Source organism: Lepisma saccharinum, chromosome 26 (assembly GCF_977018435.1).
Source record: "Lepisma saccharinum chromosome 26, izLepSacc3.1, whole genome shotgun sequence".
Taxonomy (NCBI): Eukaryota; Metazoa; Arthropoda; class Insecta; order Zygentoma; family Lepismatidae; genus Lepisma; species Lepisma saccharinum.
Window position 1 is genome coordinate 32,158,662 of NC_139254.1, and position 20,528 is coordinate 32,179,189.

Below are 20,528 nucleotides of genomic sequence, written 5' to 3' on the forward strand. Positions count from 1 at the left end.
CTAATCTTCGCATTTTTCCTGGATTTGACGTTCTCTTCTATGTATTTATTTTTAGGAATACTGGGCCAAAGGATGGTTATGACCCGAACAACCCCCCCCCCCCTCCTCACACACACACACTGGTCATGCCACTGCAATCTTCTATTTGTCAAGATCTATAGACACTGATCTTCGCAAAGAACCTGAAAAATTTGCAAAAAAAATCATTTCTAAACCTTTATTTCAGTCATTAATATTAGCAGAAGTTCTTTGAAACACGGACGTGAATGATGTGAAAGAGCTTGCTCATAATATTCTTATGACACAACATATGATAACTTCCAGTTATCCTTATGTGTGAACGGCTTGTTTCATGGACAGTCACTAGCAATAAATGTGGGACAACTAGATCCTGAAATACAGGCTTCTCTGCAATGCGTTATGTGTGTCTACGGCGATCAGACGACTTCTATATCAACTTTATTCTATCGCCGTAGAGATTGAGAACACACACTCCTTAATGTTCCTCTTAGAGTAGCATAGACACAGAGATCGTTTTCTAAATTTAAAATTACTAAAACCTATTTTTGCAGCACTATGAGTCAGGAACTTGTTAATAGTCTGGCTTTAAATAAAACTGAAAATAATAGAACCAAAAAAGTCATGTTTAACAAAACAATCGATGCTTTTGCGTAAGTGATAATAAATTAATCTATATTTTAAGCACTGAAATGAATCATTAATATTAATGTATTAGTGCATAAAGTGATTACACCCCGTATTCTAACACGCATTTTTGTATTCGTAGACCGAGGGGCCCCGTTATAGTAGTCTCACTATTCCCCTGCGTCCCCTTGACTCGGTAAATTAATATGTGAATGTATTAGAGAGCTAATAACCTTATATTTTACGATTGGAAGGTACTCATTGTCTATCTCCAGTTTGTCACTCCCCTTACTACAGCATAGGCTTTCTGCCTCGAAATACCTTATCTTCCCATCTCGATATTCACCTCCACTGTGGCTTCGCTAAGATTAGGAGACAATGGTATGTGTTTTTCCTCATCCTTCACCGTAGGTTTTTCATGCATAAAATTCTAACAAACTCTATGCAATACAAGACCTAACAGAGATTTACAAGCTTGCTTAATTTATCCTCGGAATTTATATCATCTATGTTCTTGTACTAGTCTTATTCTGTCAAAATTCTCTACCAGTAGCACAAAAGAAGAATCCTATCATATCCTATCCCTACGAATTTGACTAGAAAGTGATTGCACAATTTTAAGGCCCTTCTGGAAGCCATTGAATGCACTACACCGTCGTACATCCTTGTAGGGCCCCACCCCGCACGGCCGTTCCTTGGGGGATGCATTTTCAGTAGTTTTCTTCTTTACATTCTATCACTGTCAATTAACCTTAAAGATGCATCAACGGTCAGTGTTAGCTTTATTGAAAGCTTGAAGATTATAAACATTAAAGTAGTCGACTAATTCTAGAAAAGACCCCAAGACTCTGTTACATTTTTATATGTTGGAAATGGTTCAGGGAGTTTGTTTCCAGTAACATAACACACAACGGTGCCCACAGCTATAAGCTACCCAATCTGAAATTGTTCTGTTTCAGAGGATAACCTATACAAGTTAAGTGTCGCTGTACTATTCTCTGTAGACTTTGTGAAATTCTTGTCTTCTATTGTATGTCAGATCTAGGTCTAGGTCAGACACAATTTTCAAATTACCCTCTCTTTGTTATTTCCGTCTAAATTTCAATTGATATTTATCTTCAGAGAGTATATCTTTGGAGTATATACGAATGATTTGACTAGATTCTATGATTCAAAATAAATATTGAATTTTGAAAGCGCAAGTATTGTTAGTAGATTATTATCTAAGTTCCCAAAAATTAAAATTGAACTCCATCTTGATAAATCCTTTTGAAGACTACGGAACCCTTCCAAGCGGCTTTCTGTGGAGTATGATCAGTGAATTGATTGCCATAATCTATCTATATATGACTATCAACACTGAATTCCGTAAATATTTCCTTTAGTAGATCTCAAACTAGCTGTCGATGCCGTTTGACATCATCACAAGATCAACACTACCATCGATTACAACCTCTATACATCTAATGTTCTTGATTCTCGATTGTTCCTCCGATCTCGGCAGGTCAGTAACTGTAAAAATACTTCTGATTGTGCAGTAAAAAGAAAGGAATTCCAGACGAAAGTTGCAGTGAAAATAGATTCAGCCCAAGAAGAAAAAGATGGATAGGTAAATGATAACTGTAGGTTCCAGGTAACCGCAGCGAGGTAATACCTACGGGCGTTCGTACGATATTCAGCATCAGCTTGAGTGTACCCTCCAACGTTTTATTAGCTGAATTCGATGAGTACGAAATCGACCCCGTGACAAGTAAGACCTGTGTGGACTTTGTAAAAAAATCTTATGCGCTAAATAAAATTACGTCCCTAACTTTACGAGGAATAAGCGTGTACTCCAGGCTTTTCTTTCGCCGAGACCAGGTTTTAATGTAGTGTAGTGGAACAAAAACGTTCATAATATGGTTGATATGACGTATACCGCATTTTGTGCTTCCGTTGCATGACCTTCAAGATATCCCCTGCACGCAACAACATCCTTCGATCTCAACACTCTCTGTACCGAGATAGTTAAGGCTGCTTCCACCAGAGACCTTCACTATCCAGTCATACTTAGAGTCCCTGGATGTATGACTTGACGTCATATACGAGTACTCAAGACGTCAAGTCATACATCCAGGGACTCTAGGCATACTCAACACCAGTGACCTATACTGACGCTCCGCCTAAGTTGTCGTCTTCCTCCACTCAGGCCATTAGGCGTTGTTAGCTACCGAACTGAGAATTACGTCAATTCATTTTAATGTAGGGTGGGATTTGAGATGATTAATCTTTCCTTGTGTCTTGAAGAAGCCCAACTTCTCGTTATGAATGACATATGCCCGCAAGGATAATTATTACTAAATATGTTGTAAATATAGACTTCCAGTTTAGTTTAGTTATTTCAGAACCTCATGGCAACATATCAAAATATTGTTAAAATATTTATGGTGGATGTGTAACATATTTAATGTCTTTTAGATGCCGTGAATTCTGTATTTTCCCGGAATTCTACAGAGTATTTCAGAATAAATTTTCCATCGGACACTAAAATTGTGCCTTGTTTTTGACGTATGTTGGGATGCTTCATCATTTAATGCTATTCGAGCGCTTGTTGAGAGCTACAGCGTTTCGTTGTGGAGAAAGAAATGAACTGAGACCCGATGGTTCTCGATCGACTCGCGAAAGGTCCAAGATTAAAAGACTGATACAACATTTGACAAAATAGATATTTGTAGTTAAATTTGCTGCACTTCGCGAAGCTCTACTCGATAAAATTATGACATATTCAATTGGATAATTCTATTCCAATATTTTTTTAAAAAATCACAGGAACGAAGGTCAGTAATACTTATTTGAAGCAAATTTATATGTTATCAGCCAATCGACTACTTCTTAGAAAAGTGTACCCCGACCTATGGAAAGGAGCAATAGGTTGCAGTGTTATTTCTTGAATTAAATGTTGGCTCATTCCATCGTTTCACAGTCATTATAAACAGTTTTAATCTCTTTGGGATGATTTCTGAAAGCACAAGTAAAGTGAAGCAACTATATTCGGTCTCGGGAATCTCTGTAGCTAACAATCGAAAATATGTCTCTGCGCAAGTAATGACTCGAGAGGGCTCGAACAAGAAACGTCATTGCGTGGAGAGGGGAAAGGAACTTCATCTACCAGCCATTTGCAGGAGGGTGTACTGCTTCTATCGGCACACTCGTTTTCTACTCTTCTCTACCGTTATGAGTGACCTTGCTCCAGAGATTCCCGGGATAGAGTTATGGTACCACAATGTAGTGCAATAGGTTTACAGTGGTTTGAATTCTGTAAGTAAGGAACCGATGTGAACATTTTCTTGTGTTGAGCTATTGGAAAATGTGTTCTTTTAACAGCAGCTCCCTGCGGCTGCTAAATTATTTGAAGGTGCGGTACAAGGTGTACAACTCGCATCTACGTATTTAAAGTTGAAATGTACCCCCTTCGAAAATTTAGGGGGTACCTGTGCCCCCAACCGTTCCTGCACCACTGATGGTGTGTAGCATACTCCAACGGATTACAAATATATTGTTATTGGGGTTAAAATTTATATCCAAATACCCTTGATATTTTTCTCTCTGGAGTTCCAGTGCTATCGAATAAACACATAGCTAGGGTTAAGGGTAAACTTTTGACATACGATTAAATGGCGTCTTATCCAGACTAAACTACAACACAGACTATGAAACGTTGCACGACGGAGGCACATAGTGCCTCGGATTTAATTTTAAGCTTTACGTCTAGTCCTCAAAGCCCTTATGTGCCATGAAGTGGACATACAAATTCAAACATCTCGTCACCATTGTTGATGTACATTATACTATACTAGATTTTCTATTCCACTGCAGAGCGTCGCTGTTTTACTTGCGAAAGCAGTGGCGTGCCCCTTCTTTGACCCAGCATTCCTAAGAATAAGAACATGAAAGGCAGGAAAAATGGCAAAATTAGGACTAACTTCCAAATATATATATATATATATATATATATATATATATATATATATATATATATATATATATATACATACACACATAACTCCCTCCCCATTTCAGAAATTCTGGGCACGCTACTGTGCAGAAGGACTACAATAATCATAATAATAAAGCTACAGGCATGAAAGAAATGCTAATTTAATCTACTATTGGAATGTTGTATTCAACTTCTACGTGTAGTTATTGAGAAAATACATGTTTCGAACTTGTTTGGAGGTCTCGCTGAGTGATTGGACACCAATAGTAAATGTTATCTCTTATTAATTAATTTTCTGATAAAACTGATAAAAATTACTATTGTAAAATTAAAGTTTAATTGAAGAAATGTGCTTTAGAAGTACAGTGCAAATACCAAGAGGCCTATAAACTTTGTCAAAATCAATAAGCCGGAAATTGCCGAAAACCAAATATAGTAAAATTGCATTAACAAGATTTAAGTCGTGCCTAAAATAGTTGAAATCTACTCGGATGGATCAGTCTTGAATATTCAGACAATGCAGGAAATTACGTCATATAGAGCCCCTAGATTTTGTGACGATATTTTTTTCATAGCAATAACTGTTTATGTAATCAAATTTGTCATATATACACGTTAACTTGCGTTAATATTTTTTTTAGGAAATGATGTACTCCAGAAGTAACACCAGGTGAACATTCTGAAGCCCTTCGACCTATATCATACGAAAATTGTTGAACATATAGAGGCCGATGAAGGTTGTGTTTCATCCTTTATGAACACAACACAAATGTAGAAATACGGAGCAGAATCTACCTTAGTAGTGTCAATATGTACTTCTGAAAACAACTCTGATTTCTTGACTAAACGACCACAAAAAGTTGAAAAACTCATTTTCTCTCCCTGTTCCGCGCCTCATTTATTACGCTGACGATGTTTCACGGGTGCAAAAAGGCAGTGATGAGTGAAAGAGGAGCTCTCCTCTTCTCCTCCTCTCCTCTTCTCATCTTCTTATTTTCTTATTTTCTTATTTTCTCATCTTCTTATTTTCTCATCTTCTTATTTTCTCATCTTATCATCTTCTTATTTTCTCATCTTCTCATCTTCTTATTTTCTTATTTTCTCATCTTCTCATCTTCTTATTTTTTAAGGACCAAATGTTTGTAGATCGTGATCTTCGTAAACCTCTCTTCTCATCCTCTTATTTTCTCATCCTCTTATTCTCTTATTTTCTTATTCTCTCTATTTTTAGAATATTGTCGTCAATATTAGAGATGAAGTTGGAGTGCTGGAATCAAGGGGGCCAAATGTTTATATATAGTGATCTTCGTAAATTTTTCTCTCGGGGGGGAAGGATGTGGCATATACACACGCGCGCGCTCTCATCTTCTTATTTTCTTATTCTCTTATTCTCTTATTTTTGAAAGATGAGTGTATTTTATCGTAATTTTCCAAGTCCGGGACCAAATGTTTATATATTGCGACCTACGTAAACCTCTCCTCTCATCTTCTCATCTTCTCATTTTGAAAAATGAGTGCACCTTATCGTAATTTTCCAAGTCCGGAGCCAAATGTTTATATATTTCGTGATCTTCGTAAACCTCTCCTCTCATCCTCTTATTTTTGAAAGATGAGTGTACCTTATCGTAATTTTCCAAGTCCGGGACCAAATGTTTATATATATTGCGACCTACGTAAACCTCTCTCTCGGGGAGGGAACGATGTGCCACACACATACGTGCGCGCGTGCGTATGCCTCTTATTATTTTCCGTATTGTGGCGCAAGCAAACAAAATAATAATTGTTGTTTTTTAGGATCCCTGGCCCCTATATAACCTCGCCGGGGGTGCATGGTGGCGACGAAATCATCACGAGTTTAGATTTGTACTGTGAATGTTGTCAAAAATTTAATCAATATTGTTTATTCTCGATGCTAGAATCTTACATAAATTATTCTCTAAAAACAAAAATCGATAATCCTATGCCAAGCCCCCAAGGCATTCAGGCAATTTCTAATGTTCGCGTGGATAGCGACGCTCGGTAGAATTTTTCCTGTCCCACTGTGGAGCAATTGTGTTTCGTCGCCCAATGTAACATTTTCATCACGGACCAAACTATCCACAGCAACCCCTCCCCGAACCCATTCATCTTGCATCCTTTTTCGCCCGAAGAGATTCTATTTTTTTTCAGCTTTCCCACGGTTCTGAATGAAGAATCCATCACATCCCCGATAACAATAGAATCAGAGGGGAATATGACGGAAGCAAACACAGCAGCAACTTCCGCTTTTTGAGTTTTATACTGGGAATTGTTTGTTTCACACACCACACCCTGACGGGGCGTGGAATAGAGGCCGAGGGGAAATGATCGACAATACATACATGGGTGGAACTATCAACGTCCTGTTTATTGTTATTTGTCCCCACAGGATATTGTGCGCATCACAAAATTTTTTGTTGAAAAAAATATAACATGAGTAAATCAGTCAACAAGGGTTTTTATTTGCTAGGATATTGACTATAGCGCTTATTGTGTTTTCACCAAAGAGAGTTGCGTGGAGTAGGAAGGAGAGAAGGAGAAAAAAGGAGAGGAGTTCCTATATAACCTACCAGTTTTTTTGTACGTCATTATCATAGTGAACGTCAATCGTGGCAGTTCAGTATTCTTAATTGTTTATCTGGTAGTATACATATATATCATCGTGGAAGTTTTAGTGAGCTACAAGTTTTATTTTGAAGTTTCTCTATCTCTCTTGAAAGGTGAACGTCAATCGTGGCAGTTCAGTATTCTTAATTGTTTATCTGGCAGTATACATATATATCATCGTGGAAGTTTTAGTGAGCTACAAGTTTTTATTTTGAAGTCTCTCTCCACCTCTCTTGAAAGGTAAGTTTTTATTTTCATGATATATTAATATTTTTGTTTTGCGTCTGACACACACATATTCAGAGGAGTCATAAAAATTGACACACTTACATGTCGTATATTTTTAACCCCCTACAACAGTGCACACACACATACATACATACATACTGTTTGCGTCTAATATATATGTGGAAGGAAAAAATATCTAGCATTTTTCAATTTTTTTTTTCTTCTGTTTCAGTGCGCTTTCCACTACCATTACCACAACCCCCCAAAAAAATTTCTCTGTATATATATAAATAACAGAGAGAAAAAATGGAATCGCAACCAGGTCCCTCCGGTCTTTGCGTTAAAGTGGCATGTCGCAACTGCGGAATATTAATTTCTAAACGTAATATTGCCAGGCATTTGAAAAAATGTCGTCGACCGGATCATGATGTTGTAGTCCCGCCGGCAAAGAAATCTCGCACTGATGGGCATGAATGCGGTGCTTTGAATAAAAGTGCACGCATCATGACCTATAAATCTGGAAGCGATGAAAAGTATGACTCGAGCATCTTCCTCGACAACGTGAAATCTCTGGTAGTCGATAAATTACGTGATTGCCTCGTCAATGTTGCAATTAAAATTCATCTCGTCTTGACCTTGCTGTATGAGAAAGTTGTCTCGTCCGAGTCAAGTACTTTTAGCTTTTACGTAGGGTGTGAAAGCTTACACGATGACAATAACGAGAATCTTGACGAGATAGTGACACGGCTATTTGAGCACTTGACACAAAAACAAGAAGAGTTTGAAGGTAGAGGAAGTGGGTGGAGTCTTTGCGGTCACAACCACATGTTAGAACTTCGAGTCTGCAATTTCAAACCATTACGCAGCGCTCAAAAAAAAACAAAAAAACAAAAAAAACAAAATGCAGTGTTGAACATACAAAGTAATGATCAGAAGAGTTTCCTATGGTCTGTCATCGCTGCATTACACCCAGCAAATAATAACCCCCAACGTCTGTCCAATTACAGAGGATACGAGGGAAGATACGAGAATATGATGAGAGGAATTTCCTATCCTGTGCCCCTGAATAAGATCAATCAAATTTTAAAAAACTATAGAGAGGAAAAAGGAGAAGATATCGATATTTCTGTCTTTGGGGTTGACGATTCCGGCAATATTCGTGTCTTAAGACCTGCTAGAACCCAGAATAATGTAATTCGACTCTTGCTTGTAGATGGCCGTTACAGTTTGATACGGAATTTCTCAGGATTAGTAGGAAGACAGATCACCAAGCATCACGATAAGATCGAAATTTGCGATCGATGTTTGAGAATTTTTCGCGGGGGTAAGAAGATGAGAGAACAGCACAAGTGTTTTGGCTCCGTGAATGCAGAACCCGAAGATGTCATGCCGGAACCCGGAACCAAGATGAAATTTCAGAAACACCAGGCTCTTCTCCACCATCCCGCTGTCCTTTATGCCGACTTTGAAAGCTTCCAAGTTCCCATGACGTCTTGCGACCCTGATCCCTCTACCTCAAGCACGACCCAAATTTTTCACCACGAGCCTTGCAGTTTCTCCATCTACGGAGAAAAATTGAATGATGTCATCTTGTATTGCGGACCCGATGCGGCAAAACATTTTGTTGAGAAGATAGCGGAATGCGCGAGAGAACTTGCACCCAGCCTGAAAGGCTCTTACGTTTCTCCACCTGCCCTCACAACAGAACAACAACAGAGACATGACACGGCGACAAGATGCGAGGAGTGTAACCAGACTTTCACCGCCGAAAATTACAAGGTCGTCCACCATAACCACCAGAATGGATTATTTCTAAGCACCATCTGTAATTCGTGCAATCTCAAGATTAAGGAGTCGCATTTTGTTGCCGTGTTTCTGCACTACACGGAGAAGTACGACACGCATCTCTTCGTCAAAGAGCTCCACAACATAACTTCTCGAATCAGCATCATTCCGAGAACGAGCGAGAAGTATATTACAGTGAGAGTGTGGATCCCTCTCGAAGAAGAAAAAAGTGTGGAAGTGCGAATCCTGGACTCTTACAATTTCCTGTCCTCCAGCCTCGCAAGCCTTGCATCTCAACTTGGCGACGAAGATCTTGTGGCCACCAAGCAAAAATGTTTTTCGGGGAGAGATGAGAATTTGAATCTGTTGCGTCGCAAGGGCGTCTACCCCTACGAGTACGTCAACAATTTCGACAAATTTGACGAGACGGAACTTCCACCCCGGGAGGTATTTTATTCTTCTCTCACGGAGGACGTCTGTTCCGAAGAGGACTACGAACACGCTCGTAGTGTGTGGACGGCATTCAATTGCCAAACTTTTCGCGATTATCACGATCTTTATCTGAAATTGGACGTGACACTTCTGATGGATATTTTCGAATCGTTTCGTAAGAGATGCATCACGATATACAAGTTGGATCCTGCGTATTTCTTCACCACGCCGGGATTGACTTGGGAATCGATGATGAAATACACCAACGTGGAACTAGGACTCATCGCAGAGAAGGAACAGTATGCCTTCATGGAGAGTGCGATACGCGGTGGCATCGTCCAATGTCCCCGACGCCATGCTCAGGCAAACAATCCTCATACGCCTGGTTACGATGCATCGAAGCCCAACACCTACATCGTCTACTGGGATGTCAACAACCTGTACGGCCACTCCATGTCCCAGTGTCTTCCCATCAGCGACTACGCGTGGATGACCGAAGAGGAACTCTCCTGCGAGGATTTTCTCAACTGGAGCGAAGATAACGAATGGGGCTGTTTCTTGGAAGTGGATCTCGATTATCCCGAAACACTTCACGAGAAACATCATGGATTGGCCCTGGCCCCCTCCAAAAAGAAGCCACCTGGAGGATCGGAGCCAAAACTCATACTAAGCATGGAGAACAAGCGGAATTACGTTCTGCACTACCGACTCCTCCAATTTTACATAAGTCACGGCTTGCAGTTGAAGAAAGTTCATAGAGGATTGAAGTTCCGACAGAGCAAGTGGCTCGAACCGTACATAGCCGAGAACACGCGACGCAGAGCGCAATCGACATCGCCTGCAGACAAGGATCTGTACAAACTGTTCAATAACGCCATCTACGGCAAGACGATGGAGAACGTGCGTAATTACATCGACGCAACGTTGGTCACGGACGAAAAGAAATTTGAGAAGATCGTCGCGTCCCCCTACTTCAAAAACTTCACCATTTTCGACGAGAATCTAGTATTCGTCGAGAGGAACAAGAAGCAAGTGATGCTCAACAAGCCGATTGCCATAGGTGCCACCGTCCTTGAACTATCAAAATTACACATGTACCAATCGTACTACGATCAGTTTCAACCCTTTTATGGAGATAACATCCAAATATGTTACATTGACACGGATAGCTTCATTTTTCTAATCCAAAACACACCAAGCCTCGAACATGATCTGACTAAGATGAAGCATCTGTTTGATTTTAGCAACTTACCATCAGGCCATCACTTGCATTCGGCAGAAAACAAAATGACGATTGGAAAATACAAAGATGAAGTTGGCGGGGAGTACATCAGTGAATTTGCGGGGCTTCGTGCCAAAATGTACTGTGTAAAGATTACAGAAGAAAAAGAGATCAAGAAGGCGAAGGGGGTGGGAAAAATAAGTACCAGCAAATTTAGCATGCAAGACTACAAAGAATGCCTTTTTCATGGTAAAAGGCAACTCAGCACCGATCATCGCATTGCAAGTAAATCGCATGATTTGTACACGACGCGCGTAACCAAAGTAGCATTGGATGCAACGGACAATAAGTTACGTGTTCTCGATTGTAAAATCCACACGCGAGAGTGGGGGCACTACAATAAAAGCGATAAATGTGACGTGTGTTAACCGTAACCTCATAGCCATGAAGTCCGCTGTGTCTTTGCCATTCTTCTTCAGACGGAGGAAAAGAATGAAAGAGGGAGCCCTCGGGCGATGAAAAATAAGAGTTGAATTTAATGAGCCTCGTTTTGGAGCGGGCTTAACAGCATAATAACAGGTTGCAACTTTTCATCGCCCGAGGGCTCCCTCTTTCATTCTTTTCCTCCGTCTGAAGAAGAATGGCAAAGGCGCGTGTTAAATAACTAACAAGGACAATGAATCTCTTTGGTTTTCGCAAACAAAACAACATGGAGACTGCATCACCCAATTCCAATAACCTCTTACCTTCCGTGTTATCTAAACTCAATGGTCTACTAATTGTACATCTTAATAGTATATGGACGGAAATAAATAACGATGTGGGCAAGATGTTTTATGTTTTTAATAACAATTTACATTTCTATGAAATTCCGATCGACGGGAAACTTCAAATCACCGTAAATCCGGAGGACACAGGCGAAATCAAAATTTCTACCGGGAAGAACATTTTTCGAATGAAGCACGACAAGATACTTTCTAACATTACGTACGATGTGTCTGCAGGAGATTACCTGTACGTGGAACTCCTCGGAGACTACGACAAACTTATTCCTCTCTTCGTAGAATTACGAATCGTCTATCCTATTATAAATAACCGTTAACCAAAAATGCCTAACGACATTTTCGGCAACACCAAGCGTGTAGACCATGCAGAAGAGATTCTCATGTTGGACGTTCGTGTTAAGAAGTTGAGGACTGATTTGATCGCTTTGCAGGAGACCTTAAACAAAAGTTTAGAGTCTGAGATCGCTACGCTCCAAACGCAATGTCTCGATCCCATTCTGAAAATCGATTCCGAACTGAAAACACTGATAAAAAATTATGTCGACGTACCTTCTTACGACAACATTCAAAATATACAGTTGAGCATGGATTCGCTTCAAAATGATTTGGCCAAATTACAGCAATTTCAATCGAAAAATGAAGATTTGGAAAAATTGAAACTCGAAATCGAAGAGCGAACTTCCGCAATAGAAAAGAATTTCTCTGAACTTCAAACCGTCGTGAATGATATTGATATAGAACGCTTGCAGGTCGTTGTTTCTAAATTACAAGAAGAATTCACCGGCACGTTGGAAGAAATCAAATCCAAGTTGCAGACTTTGGAAGATACAATGACGAACCTACCATCGTCGGACGAACTGCAGGTCATCGGTAAAAGCGTCGCGAACATAAAAATTCAACTGGAGGCTTATCAAGATTTCGAACACATTCAAACCACCATCGCTACGCTTCAGGCGTCTCTGGAGTTGATCAACGAAGAAATTAAAAATATTCACGCTGAAGCAAGTGTGTTGACGAGTATTCAGGACACGTTAAGCACAGTTCAGCAGAAGATCCAATATTTGGAAAATTTGAACGTCGAATCCAATCTTACTCATTTTCATCACGTACTGGACAACATACAGGGTGACTTGGAATCGTTACGAACGAGCGTGCCTTCGAGCGAAGATTTGGAAAAATTGAAAACGGCGGTGACGGCACTATCTGATTCGAGTGACATCAAAAGTTCGTTGAGCGATCTCGAGAGTAAAGTGGCCAATCTCCCTACCTCCAAAGAATTACACGCTTTGAAAAGGAGCATATCACGTATGCTGAAACGACTGGAAACGGAAACGACGAACGTGGAACAGATTCGAGACGAACTTGCTTCGCTGGTGTCGACGCTACCCACTTCGCAGAGCGTCGCCGACCTTCACACGCAGTTTACAGAGATGCGAAGCATCGTGAACGATCTTACCGAGAAGAGCTCGAAATTGAATCAAGTCGAGAACCTTCAGAACATTGTGGTCAACATCAGAGATCAAGTTGGAGTGTTGGAATCAACGCAGGAATCAACGCTGGCCTCTTTCGGTGCCAAGTTGCAAGAACTCAACGAAAGCTACAAGCAGTTGAACGTGGAAGTGAAAATCAAACCGTCATTTTCTACCGTAACGGATACCATAGTCGAGCATTTGGTGCCCGTACAAAACACACTGGGTCAGCTTCACAGCAACCTCGTTAGCATCGATACTAAATTCGCTAAACTGCATTCTCTGCAAGCCATCGAAATCAACAGCGTACCCAATCAACAGAGAATCTCCACGTTCGTCGAAGGTAACAAACTGTACATGCTACATCCTTATCATCCGTACTACAAGTTTCTCCTCGATGGTACGATTCAGATAAACGAATTTTCGTACTGGTCTCACGGTAGAAAAGCTAGCGTTCCTACCATGACTTTGATATCGAATCGTGGTGTCCAGAAAGCAGGAAACATTCCTCTGGCACGTTGGAACGAAACGCGCAACATATATGAAATACACGAAGACGAAGATCTCACCGTTTTCGACGTGAGTGCCGGCGATAAGCTGATCATTCAAAACACGAGCGAAGTGCCACCCTCTTTGAATCCCATCACGCTGGTGCTTCTCTTCAAACGTAATCTCTAAAAATAATAAAAATGTCTAGGCAAGCTATCGTCCAAGAATTGCATAAACCTGCACGCCGCAACTACAAACGTTTGGCCGTGGTAACCAAGGGAATCGACGACCTCTGGGAAAGCGACCTCGTGGAGATGAGTAGCGGCAAGTTAAAAAACGTACATAAATTGAACAAGGGCAACAAGTACCTCCTCACCGTCATAGACACGTTTTCGAAATTCGCATGGGCTCTACCTTTGAAGGCGAAAACGGGGACATGCGTCACGGAAGCATTCAAGACAATTTTTCGCGAAAGCGGCGGCAGACGACCTCGGTTTCTGCACACGGACAAAGGGAAGGAATTTTACAATGCCGTATTCCAAAAGTTTATTCGGAAACACAACGTTCAACATTACTCGACCTTCAGTGACGTCAAGGCCAGCATCGTGGAAAGATTCAATCGCACTCTGAAATCGCGCATGTGGTCACGCTTCACGCTTCAGGGAAGCTACAAGTGGGTCACTATTCTTCCGGAACTTGTTAACGACTATAATCACACACGGCACGCAACGATAGGCATGAAGCCAGCTGACGTTACCAAGTCTGACGAGCAACGTTTAATTTCTAGCGTTTACTGTCCAAAATACACGCCCACGACAAAAAAGGCTAAATACAAAATTGGAGAACAGGTGAGGGTCAGTAAATTGAAGCGAACGTTCGACAGGGGTTTCACACGAAACTGGAGCACCGAACTTTTTACCGTGGTTCGAGTTCTACCCGGGAACCGTCACACGTATATAATAAAGGACAGTGGCGGTGAAATTTTATTGGGGCGCTTCTATGAAGAGGAACTCTCTAAAACTAAATACCCCGACACGTACCTTATTGAAAAAGTTTTGCGCAAGAGAGGCAACAAACTTTTGGTGAAATGGCTGGGACTTCCGGAAACAAGTTGGATCGATTCAAACAAAGTGATTCTATGAGTACGTGGAATGTTGTGAAACGTTTACCTAATTCGGAAAGTGGAAGGAAGAAAAAGAACGGCGAATTGCTTCCCGACAGCATCCGCTGTCTGATCGTAGGTCCTTCGGGGTGTGGGAAAACAACACTGCTCGTGGACAATTTTCTCCTCGCACCGAATTGGTTAGATTGGAAGAACAGGCATCTGTACGTGTTCTCGAAAAGTTTGGAGCAATCCAAATACCAGCAACTGATGAAACTGTACGATGGTCTGGACATTGCAACGTTCGCCTCGGAAATAAAACCACTTGACGATTGCCGTGAAAATTCAGTTGTTGTGTTCGACGACGCCATCCTGGAAAATCAAAATGAAATTCGCAACTTTTTCACGCAAGGTCGTCACAAAGGAATGGATTGCTTTTACCTAGCTCAAACGTTTTCCAAAATTCCAAAACAGTTAGTACGCGACAATGCTAATTTCATATGTTTGTTTCGTCAAGATCACACCAACCTCAAGCACGCGTACGATGACTACGTAGGCGGAGACATGAACTACAATCAATTTTCGGAAGGCTGCTCTTCTTGCTGGAACGCTGACGATTTCGGATTCGTGACGATCGACATGACGAGGAAACCCAACGACGGAAAATACAGAAACAAAATCAACGACTTTCTAAACGTTGCAACGTTGTGAGAAACGACGTATATAAATAACGTCATGACGAAACGAAAAATCGAAGACGAAAATCTCAAGCTTCGCGATTACCTCGCGAAACGCTTTAAAGGTTGGAAATCCGAGAATCGCGGATTCTACGAAGAGAAGAAACGTCAGGATCAACCTGTGATCGATGCCATCAGCGGTCTAGGTAAAGAAATTAAAAGTGTCACGGAACAAAATAAAAATTTGATTAATGAACTCGTACCGCTCGCAGCTAAAAGTTATGCTGTACCCACGCCCATTTCGAGCATTCCTTCGACACCGTTCGAACTGAAGGATGCACCGGTACGACGTCGAGCCATTGGTAGCACGTCGTCTTCGGATAAAATCGAGTTGGGACCTTTGGCACGAGACTACCTGAGCACGGGGAAGTTCGACAAGGATGAAGTGTTCGGATTGTATCCCAGCATGGAAACTAACGAAGGCGGCGGTGTGGTGTGGAAGATTGGGAAATCGAAGGTAACCTTCGAAGGCAACGACATTAAAGTCAATTTAGGCGACAAGGATAGTTGGACCAGGTATCCGGGTACGGTGGGACTGTGGGAACTCGTCGCCAAAAAGCAGCCGAAAGATTACACCGACGAAGATTACCAAAGTTACAAGGAAATTCTGATCATGACGGATGCCTTGTACCAGAACAACGACGCCTCGCAGAATAGGGTGAAATCGAGCAGCGGCGAGAAGTACAGGAATCTCATCAAACCGATTTGGAACCAGGTCAAAACAGGCAGCGGCGTCAAACGCTACAACACGTTACCCAAAGAATTCGTTTGGGTGGACGACGTTAGGAAACTCGTGGACCGATTGTTGGTGATAGCCGGCGAAGAGAATGCAGGCAACCGTAATTTCTACAACGAGAAGGTTGGCATCGTGGACATGATCAGCACGAAACTTTCCAACTTCATCGTGAACGATGACAAGGGCATAGGTTACCTGATCAAAATCATCAACACGCTGCCTCCTAAATTTTGGAACGTGGCCGAAGGAAAGGGGCTTGTGAACGACATCATCAACAAGTTACCTTTCGAGATGCATTTACCTGGCTACCAGTACTGCGGACCGGGTACCAAACTCGAGAAAAGATTGGAGAGAGGAGACAAGGGTGTGAATCCGTTGGACGCAGCATGCAAAGATCACGACATCGCCTACAACACCACGCAGACGGATCTGAATGCACGTCACGAAGCAGACAGAAAGTTAGAGCACGCAGCTTTCGAAAGGTTCGTGAGCAGAGACGCATCGCTGGGTGAACGGGTCGCCGCACTGGGTACCACCATCGCCATGAACACGAAACAAAAATTGGGGTGGGGTATATAAATAACATACAGTAAAAAAAAACAACATGGCTTGCATAACTGATTTGCCGCACGAACTACTATCTAAAATATTCAAAAAGATAGTAAACGGAGATGTTAATAAACTTGTAATCATAGCAAGAACGACGCCGGAATTTCGCATCCCTTGTGAAATGGTTCTCAAGGACCTTCTTCGGGAGATCAGCGGCCTGAGGTGCGGTGATCTCAACATTCTGCTTTCGGCTGCAGGGGAGAAATTGAACGATAGGTCGGACGAACTGTACGAGGCAAGGCAGGGAAGAAGACGGTATACTGATGATTGGTACAAGTCTATGCAGGAGACGGAAGATATCACTACGCACATCATCGCATTTTCCGAAGCACGGACTTTCTTCCTCTGTTAAAAAATAATAATATATATATACGTGTCAAAAAAACTTGATATATAAATAACACACATCGTGAAAAAAAATAATCTTCGGTATATATAAATAACACACATCGTGAAAAAAACAATTAAATTTCTCTAACACACACACTGAAATTTTTCTCTTCTTCGATATGACAACTGAAAAAATGAGTGATCTCCAAGCATTAAAACAAATGCTAAATTTGTCATTTGAGTATGTAAAAATTCGGGAATTGGAAGTCGACAAATCTTACACGATAACTTCCGGTTCAATCGTTTCTACCCAGTATGGCCCCAAGGTACGCCTGTTGCTCAACGCACAATACAGTTTATTTTTACCAGATCGATATGTTAATATGTTATCGGACGAGAAGCTATCTATTTTAATCGAGAACAAAACTCGAATCGTGTACAAGGGGACAAAGGAACTTTTTGGCAAGAAAACAAAGCACGTAATAGAATTTGTGTAGCGACTGCGGGGCCGTGAAAAAAATCTTAGAATATTTATATATAAATAACATACCGTAAAAAAACTACACAAGAAAAAATCTCAGAATATATATAAATAACATACCGCGAAAATAACACATAGAGCATCAACATGAAGCCCAAGGGTGTCGTGTACCAGATACCATATTCGAATCTAAAAAATCTAGGTACCCCCGATGGGTTACTCACCAAGAAACAACGCGAGAAGAAACGTTCTTGCTTGTCGAAAGGACATGGAATGAAATTGCTGCTCAGCACACCTCAATTGAAAAGGTTGCAGCGTTCGCGGAAACAGCAAAAGATTGGAGGTTTCATATTCAGCATCCCGGCCATCCTGGCAGCATTGGGGGCCGTTGGAAGTTTGGCCGGCGGAAGTGCCGCCATTGCGAAAACCGTCATCGACTCGAAGAAGAACAAGGCGGAATTGGAAGAACAGAAACGTCACAACCTGGCCATGGAGAAGAAGGGGAAAGGTATAACCAAAAAACAAAAAAGCAACCTCGATGCTTTGAAGAAATATAAAAAAAAGAAACAGAAGCACTCACCAACCGAGACATTGAATCTCTGATCGAACCGTTACAAATCAAACACTTCAGAGGAGTTTTCATGTCCGACTCGTTACCTTCAAGCGTCAAAAGAAGAGAATGCGGAGTAGTCAACTTGGACGGCCAAGAAAATCCAGGCACGCATTGGATATGTTACCACAAAAACGATAATGATAAAGCATTCGTTTTCGATTCTTTCGGAGGTGTTCCACCTACAAATTTAGTTTATTATCTGAAAACAAGCAAAACCTCCATATACTACAACGACGAACGCATTCAAGATTTCGGAGACGTGAACTGCGGTCATCTCTGCCTCTCCGTGCTCGCGTTTCTCTCTAAAATAAATAACCCTACGATCGAGGATTTCCAGAAAGCATTGTGGAACCTCAAACAGCATCACTAGGATGGGCGTGTTCCATCTCACGAGCGAATCTTCAATCTTGAAACTCACGCTGCACGACGACATTGTCTATCCTAAATCCGTGGCTCTGCGTGCATTCTACAGCATGTACCTCATACCTAATGTTACGCAGCACAACAACAAAATTAGCGTCGGAAGCGAACACATCGTCGTCACGCCAGGACAATACAATCTTTCCACTTTGCAAGCTCAGTTACCCAAAGGCACGTACCTTTCTCAAAATTCGGTCACGCACAGAGTGGAAATCCTGTCGGCGACGGAGACCGTGGACCTGGGCACCATAGGAGAACTTTTAGGTTTCGAGAACAACACAAAACTCGAAGCTGGCATCAAGCACGTGGCAACAAACATTCCTAAATTTTTGGCCATAGAGACTCTGAACGTACACTGCAACGTGGCAGAAGGTATGATCACGAAATCCTCGGACGGATTGTTAGGAAGTCACAAGCAGACGGGAATCATAGCCACTTTCAAACCAAGTTCTGAGTTCATGGAACCGATCATCTACACGCCCTCTTCGCCGATCTATTTTCCAGTATGTCGCAACCGCATAGACGACATAGAGTTGGTGGTGACGAACGAGAAAGGAGACGTGGTGGATTTCGCAGGTGCAACAACTACTGCCATCGTGGAGATCAACGTATAATAAATAACCATACATGTAAAATGGAGCAAATCGAAAGTTACGAATTGCAATCTTTCCCTCCCAACCGTCGCACGTTCGCCAATCTCAACGAGGCGAACAGGGAGATCGAATACGACGTGGACGTAGGCGATGGGTTCATTCATCCTCACAGAGCAGACCTCTACCTTCAATTCGACGTGGTGAAGAAAGAAAGCGGAGACACGTTTCCCGCAGCAGCAAACTTGATACTCGTAGACAACTTCGTGCCTCACCTGTTCTCGCAGGTGGAGGTGAGGAAACACAACACCGTCATCGACAGAATAGATTATCCAGGCATCACGTCGACGGCAGTGGGAACTTTGAAATTATCCAAAACGGACGCAGCATACTATCAAGCGGGAGGATTCGAAGCCGGGACCAAAATATCGACGAGAAGTCACACAGTGCTCTTTCCCATGCGTCTGCTTCCAGGATTCTTCTCCGATTACAAGGAGATCATGTGGAAGGGAGGACTAAGAGTCACGTTTCGAAGAGCGGCCAACGACAACAACGCACTGATGCGATACGCTACTTTGGGTCCGGACGGCACCACGCCGATAGCCAACACTTTACCCGAAGCAGCAAAATGTGTCATCCAAAGCATGGAATTGAGAATGCCGGTGGTGGAATACGAAACGAACTACGCCCTCAAGTACAAAGCGGAGATCTTGAAAAGTCCGCAGGTACCGATTCACTTTCACGGTTACCAGTGCGTGCAAAAGATGGCGTCGGGAAGTCACATGGAATTCGACGTGACGACGCAGTTCAACAACATACAGTTCGACATGCCAGATTTCGTCGTAGTGCTCTTTCAGACCGGGAGGGACAAGAATCAGGAAAAAGATTCCAGCAAGTTCGACGACTGCAAGATCAAGAACGTTTATCTGAAGAATGGACGCAACGAAGTGTTCCCGCGCGAGAATTACAATCTTGACGTGACCAAAAATGATTACCTCAAACTTTACGAAGCGTTTTCGGCTTACAAACGCGTGACCGAGGGAAGCGTGGACATGTACTACACGCCTAGCGAATTCAAAGCACGGAGACCCATGACCGTCATCAACACATCTAAGAGAAAGCAGGTTGTGGTCAACGATCGAACCAACATCAAGGTCGTCTGCGAGTTCCACGATGCCTTGCCCGAGGATACCCTATGCAGTGTCATCCTGATTGCAGAGAAGTCCTTCGCCTACGACGTGAAGAACGAGAGGG

At 42.0% G+C, this 20,528-nt stretch overlaps 1 protein-coding gene across 1 annotated transcript in view; it reads right to left on the bottom strand.

Annotated features, from left to right (window-relative positions):
• Positions 1 to 20,528, bottom strand: part of LOC145979414 (clavesin-2-like) — a 58,827-nt gene that overhangs the window by 3,375 nt on the left and 34,924 nt on the right. The gene's annotated exons all lie outside the window — the stretch shown is intronic.